Source organism: Heliangelus exortis, chromosome 6, assembly GCF_036169615.1.
Source record: "Heliangelus exortis chromosome 6, bHelExo1.hap1, whole genome shotgun sequence".
Taxonomy (NCBI): domain Eukaryota; kingdom Metazoa; phylum Chordata; class Aves; order Apodiformes; family Trochilidae; genus Heliangelus; species Heliangelus exortis.
Genome location: NC_092427.1, coordinates 18551336 through 18567198, shown reverse-complemented (window position 1 = coordinate 18567198; position 15863 = coordinate 18551336). Strand labels below are relative to the sequence as shown.

The window sequence follows — 15863 nt, the reverse complement described above, 5'->3', positions numbered from 1 at the left end:
CAGCTACAGCGAGGGCACAAAACCTCTCTCTACAGGACCTCAGCTCATCTCTCGTTAGCTGCATAAGCACACAAGTGACATAGCAGCTGAAGCAGGAGCAGCTCCCCTCAGGTGACTGTGAAGTCAATCTGCACAGAAGGCTGGGAAAGGCAGTTCTGGAGACAAAGTCTGTCCTCCTAAGCCACAACTTCAGCACCGCAGGCACACTCAGTCCCTGCCACATAGTAAAAAGTACCTTCTCTGCTTGAGATTTTTTCATAGAATCATATCATAGAATAACCTAATGGTTTGGAAGGGACCTTAAAGATCATCCTGTTCCAAACCCCCTGTCATGGGCAGGGACACCTCCCACTTGACCAGATTGTTCCAAGCCCCATCCAGCCTGGCCTCAAACACTTCCAGGGATGGGGCAGACACAGCTTCTCTGGGCAACTTATTCCAGTGTCTCACCACCCTCACAGCAAAGAATTTCTTCCTAATATCTGACCTTAATCTTCCCTCCTTCCAGTTTAAAGTCATTACTCCTTGTCCTATCACCTCATGCCTGTGTAACATGTGCCTCTTCAGCTTTACTGTAGCTGGGTCCTTCAGATACTGGAAGACCACTACAAGGTCTCATCTGAGCTTTTTCTTCTCCAGGCTGAAGAAACCCATCTTTCTCAGCCTGTGCTCATTAGAAGGACAGGCTTCACACCTCAGAAGTCCTCAGTCTTTCCACCTGCACCCTCTCAGCAGCCCTCCCCAGCAGAGAGGCTGATACTTCAGGGGTCAGTCTCAGAGAGGCACACAGGGGATGTTCAAGGTGGCCTGGTGTATCACCTGAAATCCACTTCTGCAGCAGGAATATTTTCATCATTATTCAGACTTCATAGCTTTCAAAAGTCAAAACTAAGTAAAATGTCTCAGGGAACCTACATTTCTGAACCAAGAGTGCCATAAGGACTGCAAAATGCCTTGTTCTAACCCAAGTGCTTGGTATTGCCAATTCATGACAGATCCCAGAAACCACTGTGAGGCTCCCAATGGAGAAGCTATGGCTGCCACAAGCAGCTCACCTCATCTGCCAGGTTGGGCAGACTCCTCCCTGGGAAACATTCCCTTTTGCTCACGGAAAAAAAGGTCAGCTTATTTCAGGAGTTATCTTCCCTGTAAAACATGTACAGGGTACAAATATGGTGGGCTCAGAGGGAGGAATACCAGGACTTCTGTGGTATGCAACCTTCTTAAGGGAAAAATGTGCACAGAAGCAGCAGCACCAGGAGCCAGCAGGGCAACCATGAGGTCTGTGCTTTATTTTGCTCATCAATTTCCATTTGTGTCTTTCCTGTATTACCTCCAGCCTGCTGCCAGCAGCCTGGATGGCAGCAAATTAGGTCAGACCCATCACTAGTCCAGGGCACTGAAATATTTTTGTTCACATGTGTTTTTGTTGGTTCTGGAAAGTTTCTCATTTTAAAAGAATGAAAGAACCCATGTATTTACTATCAGCATGTCCTGCTGAGTCACTGGGTAGGCGGTGAGACTGAAGTGGGAGAATGAAACACAGGATACCAGCCAGACAGTGCCACTGCCTGATTCCAGACAGGCCATGCTGCTTCTCCCCCTCATGACCAGAAAAGCACAACAGCAGCCAGGACCCAGGGGAGACAAAGTAGCTGTAGCAGGGTGTGCTGGCACCCACAGGAAGAGGAGAACTTGCCTATGCTGGGCAAAGTTAACCAAGTATTGAACACATCTTTCTGAGAGTCTGGCTTTAAGCAAACACAAGGGGATGAATGGCAACCATCTACTGGAGCTCCAGAAACTCTGCATGCAGAAAGTGCCCTTTATTTACATTGCAGACACACAGTTTTGCCTGAATAATGCAGGTGCTATCACTCGATCTTTCTCCTGCTGCTTGCACGTTTTGCTGTCTTTTCTCTAGAATTCTTGGACAATTACAGTGAGCAACTGCCAACCCTATTTCTGTGGCTCATAATACTAGGAGGTACCTTGCTGCTCTTCTTCCACTGAAGATGGAAGCAGTGAACGAGCTCTTCTCAATGAACAACCTCTTTCTGAGATGCTTTCCTGGTCAGAGAGAAACACCATCTGGCAAAAAGTGAGCTGCTGAGGATGATGATGATGTACCAGTGCAGAGCTCCACCTGACCTGATAGAAAAAGCATCCCCAGCTGTGTATCCTCACCAACCTGTCTGGGTTCAACACCTCCTTGTTAGAAAAGATGCTGGGTTACTTTTTACTTATTTCCATTCATGTCTCTGCTACACTCAGGGAAAAAAAAAAAACAAAAAACAAAAAAACCCCACCAAAACAAAAAACCCCCAACAACAAAAAACAAACACTGCCCAATACTGCAAAAACCACAAAACCACAGACTCACGCACAAACAAGTGACCAGGGAAACACCAGGAAAACATATGTCAGGGACTTTGCAAGACCAACTATGATTTCATTCAAGAGGGTTATCCATCGTTGGGGTAAAAAGTTTGCTTTCAAGCAAAGACATTTCAATCCCCTCTTTGTCCTTTTCATGTCCACAAGAAAAAAAACAACAAAACAAAAACAAAGAAAAAAAGAATGATGTACATGCAACAAGTCCATGAAAAGCATCCATGAGCAGTTTCAACATCTGTGATCACAGTGAATTTTATGCCCAGCAGCTCTCAACAAGGGCTCCTGCAGCTTCTGGTCTCACAAAAGGTCACCCAGTGCAAGCATAAGATATGCAAAGTACTAACTAGGGTATCAGTGCAGGCTGCAGACACTCCCAATAGCCCAGTTCACAAGAGGTCTTTCAGGTTTTATGACAAGGCACCTTGTCCTTCCTGCACACCCTTCTCTGGTCACAGCAAATCACACAGGGAACAGCCACAGCAGATGAGAATTTGTTGTGTTTCCATGTGAGGAAGACTGAATGGCAAAGCCTCCATGCCATCAAGCTGACCCAAAGAGTTACATGTCTGCAGCACAGCCTCAGTTTTTCTACACTCAGCCAAGAAACCTGACAAACTCCAATCTCCTGCCTCACTACCACTAGCAGAGAGACCCCACCAGCCAGATTCTGAGGGTGACTTCATGGTCCCAGCCTCCTCAGAGCAGAGAACCAAGCAGGCTTCTTTGCTTTCACTGGCCATGCAGGAGCCTTAGAGTAAAGTCTCCAAGAACTGCAAGACAGTGGAGCTGAACTGCTGCTTCATGCAGTGTCCAGGGAGCCTGGACCTGCAGTGTCACCATGCATTTCCCTCCCTCACCTTAGGGAAACAAGCCTGATGTGCTCAAGATATTCCTTAAACATGAACAAGTGCATCCCTGCCATCTCTCAGGCTAGAAAGCTGGTGACTTTGTATAATGGCACTAAAGCAGCATCCCCTGTTGTAATTCAGATATAGAGGACAACAGTGCTATGCAAGGTGTGACTGTCACAGAGAAAGGCTCCCCTGAGCACAGGAGCCCTCCTTTCTCAGTGGTGTCAGTCATCCCACAGTTGTGGCACCCAGCCCTAGCAAAAGGTTTGCAAATAAACAGTGCATAACCCATGTTGAGAGTACACTCACTAACTTGCTTCCCCACTTCTTCTCTGGAAATGAGACCTGATCCAACAGGATTTGCAGTGTCTCTGTTTCGCTGCCAATTTCTTCCCTTCTCCATGGAAGCCCGGCAAGCTGCTCTTCCTCAATGTCCTCCTTTAATCCAGCACTTATACTATTTCTTGGAAGCAGCACTTAAGCTTGGGGTATCATAGAATCAGTAATTGTCACAGCTGGAAAAGACCTCTATGATCACTGAGTCCAACTGTGAACCCCCCCAGAACACACCATGACCACAACAGCGTGCCCTGAAGCACCACATCTACATGGTTTTGGAATACCTCCAGGAATGGTAACTCCACCACCTCCCTGGACAGCTTGTGCCAGTACCTAACTACTCCTTCAGTAGAGAAATTCTTCCTAATATCTAGTCTAAATCTCCCCTGCTATGACCTCAGGCCAGTTCCTCTAGTACTATCCTTATTTAATCAAAAGAGGAGGCCAACACCCACCCCACAACCACCTACTTTCAGGGAGTTGTAGAGAGCAATAAGGTCTCTCTTTCAGCCTCTATTCCAAACTAAACAGTCCCAGTCTCCTCAGCCTCTCCTTACAGGATTTGTTCTCTGGACCCTAACAAATCCTATGACTAACTTGTATGAAGCTGCACTCCACCACAGCCCCTGCATTCACAGCCAAGGTGGATGCAAGATGTACAGGCATGGAATAAGCTAGGACTGAAAGCAGCCTCATTAGTATCCTCTTCTCATCTCTGCCACAGACACTTCTGACCTATTTTTCAGGTTCTCAGTACTGACTAGCATGGAATCTCAGAAGTCATGCTTTAAGTCAAACAAATTCAACTTTAAATAGCCACACCGCTTTCAGATCAGGTGTTGGGGGCACTTTTCTTGTTGCAAGTGTGACTGTTCTATGCGGTCATTCCTTAGACACAGAAAGACAAAGAGAGACAAGGTCAGACACAGGAAGAAGAATGCAGAGTGTTACATCACACATAAAAGGGCTACTTAAGAGACACCATGTTCCCATTTTTAAGACTGACCTTTGAGAAAGGCTCACACACTGCTACAAGGTACTTGGAATCTGGATTGAGCTGGATGTGGAATCACAACACTGTTAGATAAATAATGCCTGAGCAATTAGTGAGAAAGGTCAAAACCAAAGTCAAGGGGCTTAGACCTGCCAGACCTTTCCATCAGCTCAGTGCTGCAGCTTCCCTCCACCACTGTCTTCTCCACCTACCTCCTCTCTTTTGCATCATAGGCTTCCAGATAAGCAGAGAGCAGCTGACCAGTTTGGAGAGCATCCCTGCAGAAAAGGCCCTGGGGTGTCCTGGTGGTCAACAAGTTGAAGACAAGCTGGGAATGTGCCCTTGCAGCAAAGACTGCCACAGTGCTGGCCTGGGATGCTTCTGCTCAGCACTGAGGAGGCCACAGCTGGAGGGATGGGTCTTAGTGCAAATCTTTCTTGTACTGGGGAGCCTAGAACTTTTTCAAGTGAATCCAGCTAAGGGCAACTAAGAAGATTAAGACACTGGAGCATCTTTTACTTTAGAAGAGGTTAAAAGATCTGGAAAAGAGGTGGCTCATGCAAAACTTTATTAACAAACTTTATTATTTCTGCATATATTTATGCACAAATACCTGATGGGAAGGAAGGATAAAAGGGAGCCATCTATTCCCAGTGGCGCCCAGTGACAGGACAAGAGGCAATGGGCACAAATTTAAACACCTGATTTTCGGAAAATTATTATATTAGCTGTGGAAGGCAGTCAAACACTGGAAGAGGATCCCAAAAAAGGTTATGGAGTGTCCAGATTTCCATCCACAGAAATATTCAAAACGTGACTATACATAGTCCTGGACAACCTGCCGTATGTGGCTCTCCTTGAGCAGGGGCTGAAGAACATCATCTTGAGAGGTTCCTTCCAACCTTAGGAATTTTGTGATTATTTGCAACAACAAAACAAAGCATTCAGATACTTTTCATAGATACAGATACTTTCTAGTTTCCCATAGGGGAGGCTACCCTTTGGGAAAGATACCGTAAAAACAAAACACTTGCCTGGCATGGCATGAGAAAGCAATGCAGATTATTCATCCCTACCCTTACCAGCTGCTGAGTTCAAAAAAGACTGGCACCACCAGCTTTGGTGACAGCACACAGAAGTTTTGCTTCAGCCCCTGACCCCAGCCTCAGCACAAGCTGATCAGACAGGGGAGCAAGGATTTCTCCTTTGCTTTTCATTAGGCAGTGGCACTGAAAGTACAGAGCTGGAGCTTCCCAGCTGCTCTGACAGGTCACTACCCACCTAGCCAGCACGATTTGGACAGATCCACCCCCTTTTGAGCCCATCCTCAGTTTACATGCAGCAAGGGAAGTGCACAGACCTGCAGCTCCCTTTGTCAGGAAATATCTGCTCTTGCAAAAACAGTATTTGAAAAGTCACCTTGGCAACAGAGTTCCTTCGAGCAGGCATCTGGAAGGCAATGACTCACAGGTTTGCCACTGCAACCTGAAAACAAGGTACCAGGCATGTGGAGGTGTGGTTCTGAGCTGTCTCTACCTCCTGCAGCAAGCACTTTTAAATTTCATACAGAACCATGGACACCACCAAGGTGGACCATCAAAGTACACTCCAGGGAGTCCACAGCATGGTCCAAGCTGGACAGTTGGTAAGTCCCCTCCCACAGAGGTTAAAAATTTGTATTTTAACAATACAACAAAGATAGATGTGCAAGAGATATTTCTGTGAGTATTGCAGTGTTGACAGGGAGCAGTGGGAAGAAGAGAACACAAATTCTATAAAAGCTTCAATAGCAACAAATATCTAGAATGAGATTTATTCTGAGACCAGAAGCAATTCATGTTTACCAATGGGTAAATTCTTTCCTTACGGCTTACTAAAAGAGACAGGATACTGAAACATCTTTATGCTTTTTGACAATGTCTTGCAGGCTTGCATTTTAAAGAGACTTCCCCAAAAATATCCTTTCCATTCCTGCTAATAAGATTACCTTTGAGTATGCTTTCCTTTCAGAAGCTTGAAAAAGCAGCAACTCAATAGCTTCTGCAATATTACACATTGAAAGTTCTAGACTGTGTTAGAATATTTTACCTGGTGCTTGTAATTTATGCAAAATGCATGAAGACATTAATTTACCTTCGTTTCTTTGTCTTTTAGTTTTCTACTAATAAATATACAGTTAAGTGGTCATTCTCTGGGCAAGTTTTCAACTTCCAGCCACTGGTTCCTATAACTCTTCTTGCATTTCTTTTAGTCCCCATCTCTTTCACAAATGTATTTTTACCCATCACTTCATATGTGCTCTTTTAGCTCCTTAGAGGAGCCAGCTTTGCTCAGATGCACTTGTTCCTGTATTCCCAGTGCATGGATTTAGTGGTAACTCTGCAAACCAGGCTGCAATCTCCTTCCCCATGTTTGACAAGAAGCAGATTTTGTCCCACACGAATTTCTTCACTTCAGTCATTAGTTTCTGAAGAACTCCTTTAATTGAGGCTACAAATAAAAGACTTCTGTTTTATACAAAGTACTGATTTTACTGTTTAGGAGTTTTATACAGCTGAAGCCCCTCTACACCTCAGACGATGTTGTAGCTCCTGGAAGTTGTGCACAAGAGATTTATATTTAGGCAGAACTGATGTTTATACAGATATATGAACACACTCATATGTCCATTATGTACAAACCACTGTATCTTTTCCTTAAAATACCCAGAGACCCTCATTTTATACTGCATTTCTCTCAGTGCCTAAGCAGTGGCCTGGGACAAAAGGAGAGAGGGGCAGACAACAAAAGGCAGAGGGGAAAAGAATATGCATTTAAAGATGCTCAGAGGAACTGCAAAAGCAGAGACACTGAGACTTCAGAGGCAGACAGGCAAATCTGTCACTGTCAGATGCCACTGCACCACTGGCAGCAGACCAGCCCCAAGCAGAGGGATGTGCAAGATGATCCCTGGAATAAGTTGTGGAGCTGTTTCCAGTTCCTTAGAGAATACAAAAGATGCTACAACATGTTACATGCAGAGTTCCACCTTGCCCTCCCCTTCTCCAGGTAGCATCTTTCATGGATTCGTTCCTTTGTTGTTAGAAAAAGAGTTTTCCTCATTCCCTTGATCCAAGTTCAGCCACTTTTACCCAGCAGTAAGAGCTGGAGAAAGAAGAGACATTAGTAAAACAGTCACACAGATAAATACCACCTAAAACTCAAGGCAAGGCTGCATAAGCCCTTCCTTTGCAACTATTTTGATGCAAGTACACATGAAGGTGCAGAAAGATAGGTTGCTTCTCCACTAACATATATTCATGGCAAATGCTTCCTCCATCCTGGGAAAAGCCTGTGGATTCCAAATTCAAACATCTTCAGAATTTAAGGATATTTTAACAGATGTTAAAAAAACATCTCCATCAAAATCCTCCCTTTTAATGCTTTTTAATTTGTTTTGGAAAAAACAAAACATTGCAAAATGAAGCATACTTCAAAGGCTGTCCTCCCTGCCCCCCCTCCCCAGTTTTCTTTGGTGCTTCTTCAAACAGTTCAGCGATACAAATTAATTTTCAGGTAGAATTCATTAGGAAACATACAAATTAGGACCCACTCTATAAAGAAAAAACAGCCCCAAGATTGTTCCACAGTCTCCAGACATCCTGCAGGATTACTCAAGATGCCTTAAAACACAAAGGGTTGTTATATCTGCACTACTAGGGCAAAAAAAACCTTACAAAGTTATGTGCTTTACAAAGAGTGTGGGATCTAAATGGCAAACAGGTACAAAAAGAGACAACATTATGCAGGCAACCCTAACTCTGTCACCACCCTAGTCAGCAACAGCACTTCACAATCACACAGCAAGCCATTTTACAAATGCTCTTTCTAAGTACAGACCTTCTCCTGCTTCTCCAAGCAGCGTACCCCCATATCCAAGCTGGGGTTTCATTTAGGGCTGGTTTCAAGCTCTGAATTGGAAATTCCTCCCAACATTCAAGTCCCACAAATCAAGTCACAGCTCCAGCCACACCCTACCACATTGGATGCAACACAAGTAACATGGGCTTCAACTACACAGTATCTCCACTCTATTTCAGAGCAATATGGCTTGAGCATTTGAAAATACTTCTTGCAGGTTTGTTAAGACCCTCTAGTCTGGCTGAGACTGGGCACTCAGTGTCCAAATGAAGATTCGTAACAAGAGGTATCCCTCAGAGGTCCCTACTGGGAACAGTACTGTTTGGTCATAAAATCACAGAATTGTTTTTGTTGGAAAAAAACTTTAATATCATCAAGTCCACTACTCAGCTCCTGAAGCAGGTCAATCACTGACAGATACTTGCTCTGAGTAAGGAAGATGCTGGCATTCTTCAGCAAGTCCCCAAAAGGAGAGATATTAACTAGAAATACTCCAGCCTGGCTTTTAACAGAAGAGAGGATTTAGCAGTAACCACTGAAGTGCCACGTGGCTTCTCCAGGAAATTTATGACCAGCAGGGATTAGCACGAAGAAACGGGCAAGAAACAACAGTACCAGAACAGCATAGTCCAGACCACTATCCAAATGACACACAACCATTAAAAGGCAAAAATGAAAGCAGACACAGCACAGCACTCCAAGGTCTCTCTATGCCCTTCCTCTACACATGCAAACGAAGCTGCTTAAGCTAGTAGCTAACAAGTATTACTGGAATGGCATCACTACACATAATTAATATAATAACTAATTTGTCTGCTGAGCACACTGTGATCAATACTTAATTACATTTCCAGGCAGTACAACTATGTCAGCCAGAAACTGAATTGAATAGACAATGCAGATGCATAACTTCAGAGTAAAAACAAAACCATCACAAGAAGAGCAGTAAGTGGGACTGGTACAGGAGTTCAGCAGCAAGCACTGAATGGAGGGGAGAGACCCCATCACAGATTCCTTCACAGAACAGGAGGAAGAACACACAGGAAACCCTCCTGGGCTGATCTGAAGAGTTGCTTTTAAAAAGGCAGGGGGACCATTTCTGTTCCCAGCCTGGTGGATCCAAGCCTGATCTCTGCAGCCCACCATTCACTACTGCAGCCACTATTCCAGTGGTGACAAGGATTTGAACTTGCCAGAACTAGGAGAAGACTGTCTAAAATTTATTCCTAAAGCCCTCTTTGATTCAGAAGCATCCAGAAATACAAGGACACAAAGACATCACATGTGAAACTGGGAAAAATCCAACAAAACCTCTTGAAGATACACAAAAGCATTCTTCCCAGATAAGTTTCCCTGCCTCTCCTAGGAAGATCTTCTAAATTAGCACCTGAAGTGTGCTTTGTCTTCCAGTTGTACCAAACCCTGAGTCCCTGACCCAGTTTAGTCTGAGAAAAAAGATTTGCTGGATGGCCCTCACTGAATGCATTTCTTTAACAGTCATGGCCAGCAGCTATCTCAGGACACCTTTCCAGGACAGCAACAAGCTCAGAAAGCAGAAGGGATGCTTAATCAGTAGGAAGCACCATCTTGCCATCATAGTGCAGGGAGCTCTGTGTCCTCAGGTTCAGTCTGCCTCAGGTTCAGTCTGTCACAGCAGAGATGTGACAAGGAAACCAAAATGTCACCCCCCCACTTTCCCACCCCAAAAAACCTTCAGCATCTAGATGCTTCAGCATCTAGAACCAAGCTGTGATTCTACCAAAATACATATTCCAGAAAAGCATGTCAGACAACAGAAAAAAGCTGAAGTACACCTAACAAATGCAGTCTTCAACCTCTGCTAGACTATGCATGAGAGAAGGAGCCTTAACTTCATAAATTTCCTTTCAGTAGATCTGTTTTCTTGGCACATCAGCAGCCTCTTCCACCACAAGTCTGTACAGGCAATGTTTCCAGCAAGCCATTCCAAGGTCTCTGTATGCCAACCCCCCTCCTACTGTTCAAGGGACTGCTCCCATCCCTCAGCAAATAATATCCTTCAGCACAGCAAGAGCAGTCACCTCTGCACAAGGATCTCACATTCACCTTCCAAACATCCAAACACAAACATAAGTGAGCTAAGTGAAGTCTCCATCCCAGGTCCAGCTCTAATAAGAAGAGGGGAATGCCTGTGCAAACACTCCTCAGACTCGGCTGTAACGCTGGCAAGGTGCTCAGGGGTGCTTAGAGGAGCAGGGAAGAGGTCTGGAGGGTGCTGCCCTGTTCCAGGGAATACCAAATGTAATATTGGATCGCTTGTCTCTAATGGAACTAAAGGAAAAAAAATAAATCAATTGCAATTGACTTCTTTGCTAATGACATGGAGACAGGGCTGTTTCCTCTGGAAAGATCGACACACCATGGGCAGCAGTATTGATACCAGTGGCATTATCACTGCACGACATTTGGAAACTTGGCATGGAGACAAAAGCAAGCAGACTCCATCAGAGAGTGGCTCAGGGTGCAGGCAAACCAGAGCTCGCTTAGCTTCCCCAAGAGCTGCAAGAGCAGCAGCCTTCCATCCTGCCTTCGCCACACTCTCCTACCCCCAGCTCTGGTGTGCACCTCCAACAGGAAAACCTCACATGCATCCAGCTGGGTGTTTTCTGCTGGTTTAGAGACCAAATCAAGTCAACTTCAGGCTAGGAAGGCACATGGCTGGGAATAGGCATCCTCATCTTCAGCAGCAGCAAGTTGCTCAAGACAGACAGACTGATCTTTCAAACTTCAGCCTGGAGGTCTAAAGCACCCATAATCCATGGTATACAGAAGTTAAAAGCTCTCTATATTCAGCGTATCTCTAGGACAACTGTTGTCTTTATTCCAGCCTGACACGAGCATTCCAAGTCCCCTTGAGGGGCTCACAAACAAGAGCAGAACCTCTTAGTACTGGAAGAAAAGGGGATTCAAAGGATTTGGCACAGGCAGCACTGTCAGCCTTCTACTTGAGCTCACTAGTTTGCTTTTTAGAACAGTTATTAGGTGTTGAAGTTTCAGTGCCCAGGTAAGCATTTTGAGGGAAGTACTACCATATTCCCTGGGTTTTCCTTGGTGGTTGCTGTCAGAAGATGGGATCATTCCACTTGGTTATCCTTTTGTTCTCACCCAGTACACCTCCTCATGTGCCCAGCAACTTGGGAAGGTGGGGAAGATCTTGTTACAGTTCAGCAGTGACAGCACTGATCAAGCCCTAAGACACAAGAAAAACCTGGAAATCATTACTTCATGCCTCTTGGTAATTCCAGCAGTGGGCAGGATATTGGAAATTAAGTACAATTTCAGAGTTTGATTAGTGATGTGTTTTTTTTCATTTAAAGTTTCCTTCAAAGAGCCCAGAGCAGCACAACTCCAATGATCTATTGGGCTTATGCTAAAAAGCATAAAAGAGACAAAGGACCCCAAACCAGGGGTGAACTGCCACCATATAGGATCAGCCTGTTTTGAGGCAGTATGGTCCTCTTTTCTACATTCCACAGGCTGCCAGGGAAAGTCCTGTTGATACTTTGTGAAAGAAGCAGTGAGGCTGAGCTGGATCCTGAAATATATCTGATTTCAACCTTCTTTCAGATGTGTTCAAACCAAGCATCAAAAAAAACTGCTTCAAAGGGCTAAGAGCATCACCAAAGGCAGATGACCCAAACCACTGGCCAGTGGTCAAGCTGACCCAACTCATCTCTCAGCCCTACAGGCACAGCTACCTCACCAACTGGAACCACACAAATACAGAATTCTTCCTATCAGACAAGGAGGGGAAGAAACAACTCTCCTGATCAAACACTTCAGCCCCGGTTCCCACCCTGACAGCAGCCTGGAAGTACAAGAGTGGCTTCAGAAACAACTTAAAAGAGCAACATCAAACCAGTGGTTTTTGACCTGCTTTGACACAAGCATCAACACACTGAAAACTCTTCCTTCCTCTCCCATTTCACCTTCTCCTTTAAGATTTCTGGCTACAGCTTTCTCAGCTGGATTCTGCCTGTTCCTGAGGACCTAATTAGAGGAACAGTGAAAAGGCAGCTGCCTGATCCACACAAGGTGTGGGAGAAGGAAGGAGACCAGAGACAGGACCTGGCATGACACCAGGGCTAGATTACCCAGCTAGCCAGACACTACCTTAGGTCTGAGTCCAGAACAGGCATGTGTTAGACATGGAGGAGGTACAAAGGGGGGAAAAAGCTGGCAGAGAACTCCTAACAAGGAAACGTGGATGCATGCACTGAATAAAGAGCTTTTGGAGTAAACCCTGACCACATCTCCCACATTCACCCACTGGACAGTTATTCTGAACACTATTCACTATTGGACCTCCTCCCTCAAGTCTCCCCCACAGCAAAACACAGTCTCTCATGGCACAAGTGCACCTCCCCTCCTCATATGGACCTCTAACTGTCCAATGAATGAACTTTCCACCATCTCCACAGTTCTCTCTTCCTTTTCTGTTCACTCCTTAGGGCTACTGGGATGTGAATACCACTTTAATACACAGAAGGGAGATACTGGTAAGAGATCAGGCCACCAAGGCTACAAAACACAAGACTATCAGCTCAAGGGTGTGCCAGGAGCTGTTGGTAAGAGGCTGTGCACGCACACCAAGGATGCAGCAGCTTTCACTCACAGATGAGAAGGAAGAAAGTGCCTGCACTGGCTCATGGAGAGCAGCTGACATGAAGAAAGCAGGCAGCCAGGGAGATGCTCCCTCAGACACCTGAGTACCACATGTACAAAGGTTTTGATGTTACATAGGTTCCCAGCACCTGCTGCCAGTGACAGGCTCCTTCCTTCTGGCACATCAACACCTTAGCACTCTTAACAAGCACAACCTCCTCATCTCTTGCTGACCTTCTCTGGACACTATATTTTCCCCACACAGATGCCTCAGGCAAGACAAAGCTAAAATACAATGTCAATTACACAAGAGGAGAAATACAATAGATGTGTAACTTTTGATATATCATACAGGCCTATCTTTGTTGATTGACTGACACAGTCTTAAGAGTGACATTTCAAGTGTTTGCAAGCAGCAAATTAATAACTGGTCCACACTTACCCAGCAAATAAAATTGGTGGTACTGCATAAGCCACCTCCCACCATGGCCCTGCTTGGACCACGGTTACAAAAATAAAGATGCAAGCAGGACAACTTCCCTTTGCATATACATGTGGAAATTTTACAAGGAATAAAAACACACAGCTTGTGTTGCTTGTCATGCCAATGAACAGGGAAAAAAAAAAAAAAAAAAAAAAAAAAAAAAAAAAAAAAAAGAAACACGGGAGGACTAAAAGCTCTAGTCTGCTTCAGGAACTGGTGTCAGGCAAGGAGGGCTTGGGCAGAAGACCACACAACCCAAGACTGTAGTGTGCAGAGACCTGGCACCAGAGGTGCATTGAATGGATTCACCCTGGGGAGCACTGGTCTGTTAGCTAGCTTGAGCAGCCTCCTCCAAACCTCTGCAGGATGGGCTGAAGTCCAAACCTACACAACCCCATGTAACACTGGCAGCTTGTGATTATTGCAATTCATTAATCTAGCCCAGAGCAGGAGCACAGTAAAACCAAAGAGCATTCCTAGCCTCCAGCTTCATGGTGCAGACTGAGCAATACAGTAACACCCCAACAAACCAGCCACTGCCTTTAACCAGGCCTGAACTGCTACAGAAATCCTGCCATGTGCTGTAGGGGGGAAATTTGTTATTGCAGCAGCTCACATGACTATGGCACACCAAGGCAGGGCTGGGGAAGAAGGGAGGACACAGCAGGAGACTTCTTTCTCCTAGGTCAAGATTTGCTATGGGACCAGTTGCCATTCTAAGCTTGGCTCTCCAGGAAGCACTGAATAATCTTCTCTGGATTCCTAGGACTGCATGCCCAAGCATAGGAGAGGAAAACTCCAGGCACCAGGAAGGGCCACACTAGGAGATTAACTGGGACAAAGGGGCAGGAAGAAGGTTCAACTCTCTTCTAATGAATCCCCAGTGCCTGATCTTGGGCAAGATTAAACAGTGAAGAAAAAAAGGCTTGCCCCACCTTATTTTCTGTGCATGAATAACTGGTGATGAGCTTTGCCCTTCACACTGGCTGTTTGCTTCTACCCAGCCTCCAAACAGTTGCTTCCCAGCCACTTGGGCTCACGTTCCCTGTTTTCCAGGCCAGCAGACTCAGCATATCTATCTCTCCTACTGTAGTCTTGTCCCATTTGCTTCTTTAACGGCAATGCTAATTAGCCCATTCTACAGTAGCCCATCTTTTCAGTCTTGGCCACAGGTCCTGTTTTCCAGATAAAACCTGCACACTCCACCTTGAAGTAAGAAAGGTGAAGCAGATGGCCTTTCTGTAAGACATGTGTTGTATTTCTGTACTTTACCTAAGTTAAATTTACCTTACTTCACTGCCAGTAAACTCTTGCCACATGCAGTAGACAAATTTCTTTCCCTCATTTTTTTTCCTCCCTAATTAATTTGTTGGCAGGTCTGAAGGCAAGCAGGAAGCACAGAAGAGAAGCAAGCAAGTAGAGACCAATGACTGCAAAACAGATGGGGAGATTTAGCAGCTTTCAGCCAGTTACAAGAGTGCTACAGACGGGTAGCACAAAAAAACCCATAGCCTAACTTGTACCCCTGAAATATTTTAAAAGGCTCCTCTAGGTTCCAGCAGGTCTACCACAAAATTGTATTAAATGCAACTGTGTGAAGTCAGATTCTTAACACTTTCAGACTTTAAATAGCACCAGAAATAGTGACAACTTTATGCTAAAATATCCAAACAGCAGAATTACTGCATGAATGTATCTGGGACTGGGATCAGGACAGAAACAAAAGAAAACCCCACCCATCTTGGCACTGCTCAGCTGTGCCTTCAGTCCCATCCTCAGCTGTAGGTGTCTGTAGCTTCAGAAGATAAAGAAAAGCCACTGAAACTGTGGGTTGGAGGGAACACCCAGCATGCTTGCAGGCTGCACAGCATCTTCACTGTGAAGCACAGGAAAAGTCTCCAGCATCCCCCTTGCACCCTTCCAGAAAGCCAACTGCCTCTGTCCTTTCAGTGGTTTTCATTTGCATACCTCACCTTTGCAAGGCTCCCCAGAGATCAACAGGCACTAAGGGTTGGCATTCAAATAATTCAAAGTTAGCAGCCCATGTGTTTCAATTAAAAGTCCCTTCTGTAGCATTATGGATCCAGGTGTCCAGATCATACAGTAGACAGGATTGAAGCATTTGCACAAATTAGAGATACACCATCACCTGAAACTGCAAGCCAGAGTTCCAAAGGCAATGGAAACCCCAAGACGTGACATGCACAAGAGGTGCAGCCAGCCTAATGTAATACACACTGGTAACAGCCATGGC

General features: G+C 45.2%; 1 protein-coding gene and 1 long non-coding RNA gene across 2 annotated transcripts in view; one reads left to right on the top strand and one right to left on the bottom strand.

Moving 5' to 3' along the window:
- Window positions 1-15863, bottom strand: part of SLX9 (SLX9 ribosome biogenesis factor) — a 54220-nt gene that overhangs the window by 16653 nt on the left and 21704 nt on the right. The gene's annotated exons all lie outside the window — the stretch shown is intronic.
- Window positions 6012-15214, top strand: LOC139797541 (uncharacterized). The gene is made up of 2 exons (XR_011726505.1): window positions 6012-6226; window positions 14986-15214. It is a non-coding gene; the product is annotated as an uncharacterized lncRNA (long non-coding RNA).